Source organism: Taudactylus pleione, unplaced genomic scaffold, assembly GCF_031769625.1.
Source record: "Taudactylus pleione unplaced genomic scaffold, aTauple2 ptg000053l, whole genome shotgun sequence".
Lineage (NCBI taxonomy): Eukaryota > Metazoa > Chordata > Amphibia > Anura > Myobatrachidae > Taudactylus > Taudactylus pleione.
The window spans coordinates 29,940,982-29,954,208 of record NW_028284455.1 but is presented as its reverse complement, the minus strand read 5'-3'; positions in this window follow the sequence as shown (position 1 = coordinate 29,954,208).

Here is a 13,227-nt window from a genome sequence, read left to right as displayed (position 1 = left end):
TATACTGAAATGCACTTGCTGGTTATTTTTCAATCATTAATAAAAGTTGTAAACTTCAACCCTATAACACCTTGTACCATCCTGCAGGGCCATAACTAGGGTAGTGCGACCTGTGCCATGGCACAGGGCACCGCATGGCAGGGGGCACTGTTCGGGCCTGTCAATTTTCTGTTTATTATCATTCTCTCTAGTAGCTTCCTCTTCTTTTATCCCCAGCATCTCCTGGCTGCCCCAGGAGTACCCCTATCTCATCCATGGCCCTTCCCCTTTTCAGGTACACTATCTGAAGTTCCTATTTACAAAAATGGGGGGGGGGTGCCAATGCTCTCTCTGGCATGGGGCACCAAAAACTCTAGTTACGACTCTGCCATCCTGCTATACTTTACTTATGGCCACTAATGGCACAATCATTTCTTTTTACACTTTTTGAGGGACCAGGACCAGAAGATATCCCCACTTTCATGCACTTCACATCACATAGATTGCACATTGCAGTGCTAACAGGAGATAGCCACGGTATAGCCACAATTTAATGTTTCTAATTGAATTGCACATTGGGCCTAATTCAGGGGTGCGCTATTGCTTTTCTTCAGCTGAGGATGTGCGAAAACATGCAAATGCGACAGTCCCCAAGATTTGTATTAAGACGCCCACCAGAGCCATCACAGCTGTACGCAACTGCGTACACATACGCAGCATTGGATGCATATCCGGAAAACTTCATGAGTGGTCACTCAGAATGGCCAATGTAATTGAGACACCAGAACTATGTTTTGTGCATACAGTACCGCAAATGCTGGATTTGATACACCCCTGAACCGGTCAAGACACGTCTGCATTTTTGTCCAACACTCCCTGTTGACTCCCCCAAATGCTCCCTGCCTGTCAATTACAGTGCGAATAAAGACTCGCAGCATGCGACTACGGTAACTCAGACGCATGTGCAGCGCTACACAGACGCATGCGCAGTGGCAAAAAATCTCTTGATTTGCGAAAACTTCTGCATTGCGCACAACTCTGAATTAGGCCTATGGCATTCTGGTTCTATTTGCTAAAATATCACGCAATGTCCACAGATACAAAAAGAGAGAGGTCACTGTGTATACTTCAAGGCTGATTGAATTGGCCCCTTAAATTTTTGAGCACACTTTACCACAATCTTCATTATATATAATAATGACACAGCTCTGCTGTGCTTTCTGCATGAAACTGTATCCAATTCCTCCCATTACTACAAGCACAGCAATTCTGATCAAAACATTAAAACCACCTACCTGTGTAGGTCCACCCTTTTGCCACCAAAACAGCTCTGACCCATCAAGACATGGACTCCATAAGACCCCTGAAGGTGTCCTGTGTGTCCACCAAGACATTAACTACAGATCATTTAAGTCCTATAAGTTGTGAGGTGGGGCCTTCATGACTTGTTTTTCCAGCAAATCCCACAGAGGCTCAACTGGACTGAGATCTGGGGAATTTGGAGGCCAAATCAATACCTTGAACTCTTTATCATGTTCCTCACGCCATTCTTGAACATTTTTTGCAGGGTGGCAGAGTGCATTATCCTGCTGACAGAGGCCACTGCCATCAGGGAATATAATTGCCATGAAGGGGTGTACTTGGTCTGCAACAATGTTTAGGTAGGTGGCACGTGTTAAAGTAACATCCACATGAATGCAAGGACCCAAGATTTTCTAGCAGAACAATGCCCAGAGCATAACACTGACTCTGCCAGCTTACCTTCTTCCCATAGTGCATCCTGGTGCCATCTCTTTCCCAGGTAAACAAAAGAAAATGTGATTCATCAGCTCAGGCCAGGTTCTTCCATTGCTCCATGGTACAGTTCTGACACTTGTCCATTGTATGTGTTTTCGCCGGTAATCCAGTCAGCATGGGCACTATGCAGCCCCATACATAGCAAGCAGCGATGCACTGGTTGTGTGACACCTTTCTATCACAGCCAGCATGAGCTTTTTCAGCAATATGTGCTACATCCTTGTGACATCTCTGCCCCTGGTAAAAGGAGCACACACATCCAGCTGTCCATATGATATCAAAGAAAACGTGATTCATCAGACCAGGCCACTTTCTACCATTGTTGCATGGTCCAGTACTGATCCTCAATTTGAAGGCGCTTTCCGCGGTGGGCAGAGATCATCATCGGCACTCTGACAGGTCTGCGGCTATGAAGCCCCATGCGTAGCAAGCTGCGATACAATGTGTGTTTTGACACCTTTCTATCATAGCCAGTATTAACTTTTTCACCTGCATTAGCTCTTCTGTAGGATCAGACAAGACGAGCTAGCCTTCATTCCCTACGTGCATTAATGAGCTTTGGGCGCCCATTACCCTGTCGCCAGTCCACTGGTTGTCCTATTTTGGACAACGTTTGGTAAGAAGAACTAGCCACTGCATATTGGACACCCCACAAGACATGCTGTTTTGGATATGTGTTGACCCTGTCGTCTATCCATCATAATTTGGCCATTGTTCAAGTCACTCACACCCTTACACTTGCCCATTTTTCCTGCTTTCAACGCATCAACTTTAAGAACTGACTGTTCTCTTTCTGCATAATATATCCCAGCTCTTGACAGGTGCCATTGTAATGAGATAATCAATGTTATTCACTTCACCTTCCAGTGGGTTTAATGCTATGCCTGATCGGTGTATATAAACATGGCTGAAAAGACTTGAAGATATGCAGCAAATAAAACAATATAGTAAAAGTTACACGAGTGCACATACATGCAGAGTAATGTGAACATGAAACCAACTTTAATGTCCCTTGAAAACTTATTTAATTAACTCAAATATAATGATTATTTGGTACTGTCAGGATTTTCACTGTGCATAATAGAAATTAGCACATTTTAATTCTGTTTTCTATCTATTCTCAAGTACATGTAGGAGAAGTGCAATGGTAACAATGGTGTATTGGGGATCATTGTTCCCTATGGAAAAAAGTACAACCACATAACACGATTGTTATGGACATGTAATAAAGGGTGTTCTTTTATTTTTCCTTCATATCAGGTCTGTGTTTTATGAAGAAAATGTGTTGCACTCATACAAGGTTTAGGCCAAAAACTTGAGTTTAAAGTCCATACAAAATATGCAATTTCTCTAATATGCAGAGTTGCCTATTCGTTAAGATGTAGTGTATCCTACACCAATGTGGTATAACTTAAGTGTGTTACAGTGAGGAAATCCCGACGAGGGAAGCCCGACAAGGGTCTTAAGATTTGCAGCAAAATACCGACGCCTATCTTAATCCCGACGGCAGAACACAGAAGGACGCCTGCCCGAACGAGGTAAGTCTTGGGCAGGGGTGTGTGTGTGTGTGTTAGGTTTAGGTTACATAGCGGGGTTAGCAATAGTTTTTTTTGGGGGGGGGGTTAGGGTTAGGCACCCCTAGGGGGGAAGGTTAGGGTTAGGCACCACTGGGTGGGGGGTTAGGGTTAGGCACTAAGGGGGGAGGGTTAGGTTTAGGTACAAAGGGGGGATACTTAGGTTTAGGCACTAACGGGGAGTGTTAGGGTGCGGGGTGGGGAGGGTTATGGTTAGGCTACAAGAAGGGAGGGTTAGGGGGAGAAGGGGGGAGGGTAAGTAAGTATACTTACCGGACCCCTGTCGGGATACCAACCATCGGGATGCCACTGTCTGTATTCTGACAGGAGGCATCCCGAAGCCATCATTACATACCGATTCTGTGAGGAATCCCCATGATCTGTTCTCACCTAATTATATAATCAGAACTGACTCTCTATTTCCTAGTAATTCATGTGTAAGGCATAACTTGTCATTGTAAATGGTTTGGTTTTTTTTGTTTTTTTTCACCAAACCAAGGATGCCTACATGGAAAGAAGAGGTCTCCCTCGGAACCTAGGTGAGCAATAAATGGAATAAAAAAGGTTTTTGTATATGTGTTTTTATTTATATTAAAAACAAATTGAATTTGTTGGTTGCGCTTTCTTAACTTCATTTCTCTTTTAATGCAATACAGGTCTTAACCTGTCCTGGATGCCAGACCAGTGTGCCCAACCACTTAAAGGTAGCCCGGGCATACTGAGACATGTAGCATACCATTGAAACATTTTGCATTAACCATTTATTTTTCAACATTAACTAGAGATGAGCGGGTTTGGTTTCCAGAGATCCAAACCCACCCGAATTTAGCAGAACAGAGTCAGATCCAAGCAGGCTTGGATGTTCCCGCCTTACTCGGATCTCTCAAATCGAGGCAATACCATAGAGACGAAATCTCGGGTTCACAAGCTTTCGTCTCTATGATCAATGTAGTATTTAAAGGACCACGTGACGGACGCCATTTTTTCCTACGGCTGTAGAGACTGAACAGGGAGGGTGGATAGTGTAGGGCTGGGAGATGTGCTGGTGCTGTCTGCTGTGTCCTGGGCTGGTGACTGCTGATCTATACTGGGCTGGTGCCTGTGACAGCTGTCACTGTGCTGTCTGCTGTGTCCATCTGGGCTGTTGCTGATCCATCTGGGCTGTCTGTGCTGTCTGCTGTGTCCTGGGCCGGTGTTTTTCATGTCTGCTGTGTCCATCTGGGCTGGTGCAGAACTGTAGATACATCTGGGCCCAAGTTCTGGACTAAAATATATATATATAATATATATATATATATATATATATATAGTCAAAAAATAAAAGTGTCTTTTATATTTTTCTGTGTGTGTGCGTGCATGTTAGGCTTAACCGCAGTACCGCATAAGATCTAGCCAGCAACGCAAGTTGCAAGCTAGTGCTGCCCGACTCCAGTAGTGATCAATCTGTGCTCTGGGCCCAAGTTCTGGAGCATTATAAAAATTTTTTAAATCAATCGTCTTCTTTTCTAATAATTGTCTGTGTGTCTGTGGGGGTTAGGCTTAGCCGCTGAAGATCTAGCAAGTCGGCAATGCAACCTAGTGCTGCCCGACCCCAGTCGTCATCAATCACTGCTCCGGGTCCAAGTTCAGGACCCGAAACCCCCCCCCCCCCCAAAGAAAAAATATTGTCTGTTCTCGATTTATTTTCTGTGTGTGTATTAGGCTTAGCCACACAAGATACAACAACGCAACCTAGTGCTGCCCGACTCCAGTCGTCACCAATCTGTGCTCTGGGCCCAAGTTCTGGACCCGAAAAAAAAAAAATAGTGTCTTTGTATATTTTTTTCTGAGTGCGCACGACTACATGTGTGTGAATTTTGTAACTGCACCTTGGCTACACTATTGGTGCTTGTGACACTGCTTCAAGAAAATGTGGAGGGCTGTCACATGACAGGAGAGCAAGGCCAAGAAGCACATGTTGTATCTGCTGCCAGCAGTCATCATGATAATGCAAGGCCGTCAACTTCCTTGTCCTCTATGAAGGCCCATACCTTCAATCCTCAAGGGTATCCCAACCATCACCTTTGCACAGTCCTCCACTCTATTAATAATTATATCAATCAGTTTTAAGCCAGCAAGCTGGTTGCAAGGTTTTGGCCCTTTAACTAGATGAAAAAAATCAATATTGTGAGCTGTGAGGTAACCAAAATTGACTGGAAACGAGTGGAAATAAATGTTATTGAGGTTATTAATATTTTTATTTTTTAAGAGAAAAATCCAGATCCAAAACACGAAAACAAAACACCAAGGAAAAAAATCCAAAACCAGATTCAGATCCAAATCCAGGGGAGATCCAAAACCAAAACACAAGGGTCGACGCACATCTCTAACATTAACCCACACATATCACCCTAGGATGAAGAAATAGCCCTAATACTATAAGCATTGGGCTGGTTCTCCGAGGGCCGGGGGGAAGCATTTTTTGTTTGTTCGATCCTACTGCTGGTTGGTACTATGGCAGGGGGTTCCACCCTTCTGGTTTCCCTGCTATAGTGCCTCCAGCCCTGGCTGGCATAGTCTAGAACCGGTAGCCTTAATTGCAGGGGCACCATATGCTTTTCATCAATTTTGGAGATACCAGCCTACACAGTAAGCACTAGTACTGGTTTTCCCACTAGCCCTAGTTGGAACGATATTGTTCAAGTGTATGGCCAACTTAACTGCAATGAATGCACAGTTTGGGCTACATAAATGTAGCTTAATAAATACGTATGGCTTCCTCTGGAATGCTCATCTATTGTATATCTGTCTCTGGAATGCTCTCTTTAAGTTTATATATGAGTTTCTGGAATGCTCTCTGTATTGTATACAGGTCTCTGTAACGTTCTGTGCATTGTATATTCTCTGGAATGTTCAGTGTATTGTATGGTGGTCTCTAGAATGCTGTCTATTGTATGGCAGTCTCTGAAATGCTTTCTGTTTTTAGGTGATCTCTAGAATGCACTTTTTGTTATTTTTCAGTCTTTGGGATGCCTTTTGAATTGAATATAGGTTCCTAAAATGCCTGGCACATTTGTAACTCCAAACTTGCATTTTGATGTCCGATGGGAAGAGGGCAGAGAGGCAGAACTTCAAGTGTATTAGCCTACGGAGGCCAGAATGTTTAATTATGCCCTATTTTAGTTGCAGTGTATTCTATGCAGAGCAGACTCAAGTAAATGGTTACGGTACATGCTGCAAATATAGTTTGGGAATCACTGTTATAAACACTTGAGTCACCAGTTGAATATATTTGGGTCATTCCATGAAATATAGGACACAATACATGAAAATTACATTTCACATAACTGCTAACATTTTAGTATATTTATGCTGCTGAGAGATCGTAATATATTAATGTAAAGCAGCCCATACACGGTGCGATTTTAAAACGTACGACACCTCGGTACGTTTTCAAATTCAGCCCGATGCATCGCATGCTGTTGTGAATGGTAAACAATGCATCTTACTGTTGTTTTTCCATAAGATCTACGATGTCGATGTATGACGGCGAGGACGCGCATGCACAATTGATCATTGCGATTGATCGATCGAAATCGTGCATATCGTGTGTAACTGTCACAGTGACTTCAGATGATGTAGTTAACGTTGGTGACTGGTTCATGGATTTGATACATGGATGATGGAAAGAGTTTCTCAAGTGAGATCAAGGACATCAGAGATGGTGAAACTCATACCCCTTTCACATCGCAAAAATAACCTGGTATATTGCCGGGTCGACCCAGGTCGAGGTGCAGTGTGAACGCGCCAACAGAAAAATTGCCGGGTCCGGCGAATCTGCATTTCACCCCTGCAATCGATCAGAGTTGAACTCGGGAACAAGCCAGGTTGATGTACAGTGTGAACGGGCCCAACCTGGGTTATCCAGCCTGTGACTCAGCAAACACCAGTGATTGGATGTTCCTGTGTCTCATTTGATGATGTCAGCAGCCAAACACGCAGGCAGCACACTGCAGACAACAGCAGAGGCAGCATTCTGGCAGCCTGGAGGGTGTTAATACCACTACTGTCATTACAGTGATGACTAATTGGAGTGAAGAAGAAGTGAGCTGTACACTATGCTGTCAGAAGCTGCATCATGCTGTCACTGGCTAAATCAAACAGCAGTAAAGCACAAACACTCATGAACTCAGGGCTGCACAGTGGTAATCCATCAGCCATGATTCCTGCAATGCTGGGAGCAGTCCACATTCCTCCCTTTTGTTCCCTTTTGTCATCTTATCTTTGGGAGCCTGAAAAGTAAATTTTTAATGATATTCATAGGGTTTTACAGGGCTGTAATTTGTATTAGAGCCCTTTAACTGGGAACATAAATGTAATATGACACACATTGTAATGTAACATTACTCACATGTCAAAAATGATTTTAAGTATAGTGTGGTTAAAATAAAGTTTTTGTGTGTCAATCATTAGTTTAGGGTCTTATAAGTGTATAGAACAGGCTTGCCTACCCTCCTAATTTGTCCAGGAGCCTCCAGAATATCGGGTGCCGCTCGCGGCTCCCCAGAAAGGCAGGCAAGCCTCTCAGCCTCCACCAACCCTCCCCCCAGAATAAACTAGAATTCTCTGCAGCTGGGGGGGCGGTGATGCGATTCACGCTGAATAGTGTCATCGTGGCCCACTCCCCTGCCTCACAATGCCAAAAATAACGGCATTGTGAAAAGGAGGCGGGGCCACGATGACGCATACATGCGGTCCCGGCTCCGCCCCCAATGTGACATACCTGTCTGGATAGAAATCCCCCGCTATTAGCCGACAATCAGCTCCCTCCTTTCGGCAAGTATGGTATAGAATAACAATCATATTGTTAAAATAATTAGAACAGGTTTAAATAAAATAATAAAATGTAAATTACTAAGTCATTTTTTTCTGCTTCTAAGTGTTAATTATGGCAACCTACCCCATATATTATGGTCATATTTTTAAAATGTTGAATTTCAGGTTAATTTTTGTGTGTGGTGCTAGTAAAGGTGCCCATACACCTGCAACGGATCGTCACGGAAATTTCCGTTCGCCCATGAGAAATTTCCGATCGCCCACCATTAATGTTCAACGATCCGTCGCCGGATCGCTGACATTTGACATGTTAAATAACCCCGATTTGACGATTGCGATAATTTTTTGATCGCGATCGTCAAATTGCCAAAATCCAACATGTTGGATTTCTGCGATCCTGCGATGCCGGGTTGCAGCATCACAGGATCGCGGCAATCCGTCGCAGATGTATGGGGCCAATAAACTTCTAAAAAGTAACATCAAATGTAATGTGTCACATGGAATGACCCATTTACTTCTTACCTCTTTGCTAATAAGCAGTCATGTTTTTCATATTTTATTATTGTGTAAAAATGAAAAAGCTTTTCTGAGTATGTCTACACTATAGAAATAAATAATAATGGTAGTAGTAATACTGTTCATAATAAATTAAATAAAATGAAAGGCATTTTTCAGTTCCAAGTAACGCCCTTGTGTGATCAAGTACTGTACTGGAGTGACCTCTAGTGGGGAATAGCATACATATAGTCAGGTCCATAAATATTGGGACATTGACAGAATTTTCAGATTTTGGTCTCTATTCACCACCACAATGGTTTTGAAATGAAACAAACAAGATGTGCTTTAACTGCAGACTTTCAGATTTAATTTGAGGGTAATTACATCCAAATCAGGTGAACGGTGTAGGAATCACAACGGTTTCTATATGTGCCTCCCACTTTTAAGGGGCCAAAAGTAATGGGACAAACTAAACAATCCTAAATCTAACTTTCACTTTTTAATACTTTGTTGCAAATCCTTTGCAGACAATTACAGCCTGAAGTCTGGAACGCATAGACATCACCAAACGCTTCTAAATTGTTTAGTTTTTGAAGAACTTTTATTATTTTCCATAATGTTGTTAGAGAATGTTATTCCGTTCCTTCCTCAGTAGAGTTTACAATCTAATTTGCTTACCACAGGTAAATAAATATTATAGCTAATTAACCTATTAGTATATTTGTGGGATGCAGAAGAAATTACAAACATATTTGAACCATACATACTTTTAATCTGCCCTCCCCGGGAGAAGCCTGGGGAGATGCAGCAGTTGGGTAGTGATGGGGACAGGACCGGACCATTCACGTCATTAGGCCCCGCCCCTCGTGGCAAAACGCCCGCATATTTTAATAGGGGGGCGGGGCCAAATGACACACTTATACTAGAATCGCGTCATTAAGCGGATTTCAGGTAAGTTTCTCCCCATTCTGCTCACTTCACTAGGAAGTGGGTGGGATGCGGGAGAAGTGGCTACACTGCCGGGAGTGCGGGGGTTACCCAAAAAAGCAGGAGCCTCCTGCGACTTTCGGGAGTGTAGTAATGTATGATTTGAGCACAGAGAGAACATACAAAACTCCACACAGATAGCATCCCTGTCAGCAACAACCCAAGGCTACAACTCTGTAAGGATGCAAAGCTAAACATTGACCAGGACGTACCTCTGACTGTGCCTTCAAATGGTCCAGCATTGAAATATTTCCAAAAATAGAAACTGCAAAAATAATGAAGGGCCTTATTCAGAGTATTATGCAAACCCGATGGTTTACTTACTACTCCGATGTTAGACACATGGCACATGCGCAGGATCTGTACTGTGCATCATCCGATCTTCTACTGTGTTGCTCTCATTTTCTGGGAGTGCAGAGGCCAGGATCTGCGCTGGAAGTCACAGCTTTCCTGGCCTCGGCTATGCACCCATTCTGAGTGACCTTTGGCTTTCTCAGATGGTGGATGCTGCAACCATCGGTAGTCACGATGGAGAGCTGATGCAGCACACGGATCTGTATTGCTGCCAGGAGCCATCTTTTCTCTTAAGATGCCTCCTGCGGCATTAGTGTATGAAAACACAGCTGCTGCGTCCAAAGACGAAGCAGCAATGCCAATAGCATCCAACTATAAATCAGGCCCTAAGAGCTTTAACATTAACAAAATAACAGCATTTGTATGCATTGCAGCGTGCATGCGCGAGCCAGACGCTGTGGTCAGAACTACGTATGCAGATGAACGGCAGAGTGATTGACAGGAAGTGCTGTTTGTGGGTGGTGATGGGGGGTGGCCGCGCGAACGCAGGCTTGCCAGCACGTTTCAACGCCGTTGCATGGGCGTGCATAAATTATCCACTGCGATAGCAGACGCCTCCTGAGGTTTCATAGCGTGCGCAGAAGTTAGCAATTCCTGAGTGGGGTCAAGCTATGTTGGCAAAGTATACGGATGTGAGTAAGGGGAAGTGGGCGTCCATATGTCAGGCTGCGTTCGCAATGCGAATGCAAACATATATCACCGCTGATTTAGCAATGCAGTTGCGTGTGTATAAGCAGAATAGCTATCCTTGCTGAATCAGGCCCATAATGAGGAGTATGTCACCAGCATGACTTCAGCCTGGATTTTGTAACTGCCACTGTAAAAACCCCTGTGCTACCTTAAACGTTCATCTGTAAATACTACACCCAATTTAGTGCCACTGCCTTCATTATTTTTTTCTACCTTTTATCCTTTATTTAGAAAATGTGTGAATATAAATCTGGATAGATATATATATATATATATATATATATATATATATATATATATTTTGTGACACAGTCAGATTAGGAGGTCCCTCTCCTGGGTAGAGGACTCCTTCCTTACACACACAGCAGCTGGGAAACAGTACGCCAGACTGGATTCGAGTACAAGCTGGTTGGCGCCAGTCTTTATTGTACAATGTCAGGAATAACAAAGAAAACAAACATAAATCCTAGCCCTGTCGGGGCACTAACTTCACAGGTGGTTCCCTCACTACCAGAACCTGGCAGGGCCTAATGCCCTCACCAGCAACAAAGGCACAGCACAACACTCACAGTTAGGTTTTCAAGTGTCTCTGAGCAAACTCCCTGTCTGCTCTCCCAGGTGAGACACTCAGCCCTATACACAGTAGGCTTATCTTGGCCACTCTCAGGTGGAAACCCTAACAAGCCTGTTACCAGGTTGCGAGAACCAAACCTGGAGTGGCCGTGGGTGGAGCCCTCCCTCTCCTCGCACCCACAACCCTCAGGTCCCAAACCGGCTTTTCAAAAAGCCGAAACTCAAGCCTGCTACACTGCAGACTTTATCCTGGGGGTTTAAAACACATAAGCCAGGAATCTGAGACAAATGTACCTGCCACAGACCACTTTACCAATGATCCTATCACAATATATATATATATATTATATAAATAAATAAAACACATACCCTTGTTACGCTGGAGAACTAAGACAATGGGCTAAATGTAGTAGAGTATGAGTTTGGGAAATGTGAGATTATAGTGCTATACTCGCACAACACAACTCGCACTGCCGAAACTTGTTCATCCAGATGTTTTCCCTTGGAAAACATACAACTCAGCCAAGAGTGCAAGTTTTTACTTGCACAATATTTCTTAGTTAAAACTCGCAAAAAAATAGACCTGCTTTAGGCTAGTGAGTATAGCCTGAGCAGGTGTGAGTTATACAGAAGCTAGCACAGAGGCATAACCCCTTGATTGAAGTAGTCCCCACCTACCCAGGGATCCCTGGCCTGGGCTGACTAATGTGGATTGATAATGCTTTGGCCAGAGGACCCCGTGAAGTATTACACCCCTGCTAGAAAGAGTCCGGTGCTGGTTGTGGCTAATACCCATTCCTACTCATTTTGTCCCCTTATTTCCATTATCAGGACTGGCTCACTGAGCCTGGTGCTGGTTGATGAATACAGGGGAACCATACGTTTTTTTCCCCCGGTATTGTCACAACCAAGACTGGCTCAGAAAAGCCTGGTGCTGGTTGTGCTTTTAGCTATTTAATAGCCTTTTTCACACAGAAGCCTTCACGGATCTCGCTGATCTGTGAAGGCTTCTGTGTAACTCGCACCTTGTAATGAAAGTCTTGTTAGAAAGTGCAAGTTTACGCACAGTGTAACTCACATGCAAGTTAAACTGGGACAATTAAACTCAAACCCTTTTATATTTTCGAGTTTTTGGGACAAACATCTTCCAAATGTGCGAGAAGGTGCGAGTTTGTCCTGCACTAAAAACTCACACCATATTACATTTGGCCCAATGACTATAACAATGACAGCAGCAGCTCGTTCTGAAAGATCAGAGCAAGGATCTAAAAATAAGCACCACAGGAAGGTGCTTTTAGTGTAGGAAGTAATAACCACAATTGTTATCGAGCTGAATGGCAATATACATACATTATATAAAAAATATGCACTTATCTGATCTCTCTAATTGGGCATCTTCCTTTCAATTAGACCTCCGAATAGGATAATGGATATCAATAAAAACAGCATTCATGTTGCTTATCTGGTGGAGAAAGCAATCATGGACCAATATGGTACTAGGTAACAGTTCACCCAATCCTGGATGTGAGCTCCAGGTGGACTTTCTGAATCCAAAGCTTGTTCTCAACCAGCAATAACCATTGACACATTTCATTGGAGAGCAACTTCATCAGGGATGGCTACTCCTTTGTCCTTGGTGTCTTTTATAGGGCTAAGTTTACCATAACCAATCACACACTCGCACACCACTGTATCAATGAGAGATCCATTCAATTCCCTAAACTACAACAATATTGCCATAAAAGTAACCTTAAATATCTGACAACCAAATATAAAGTACAAATTGTATTGCTACAAATACATCATATAATAGATCAAACATTTAAACAGTTGAAATGTTTCATTTTTTTTTGTTAATAAACATTATGCATGATAATATGAAAATAAATTAGATCAAACTGAAAGTAACCAAGAATGGCATCAATAGGGACTGGCAAACCGTTTGATGAACTATATTCAG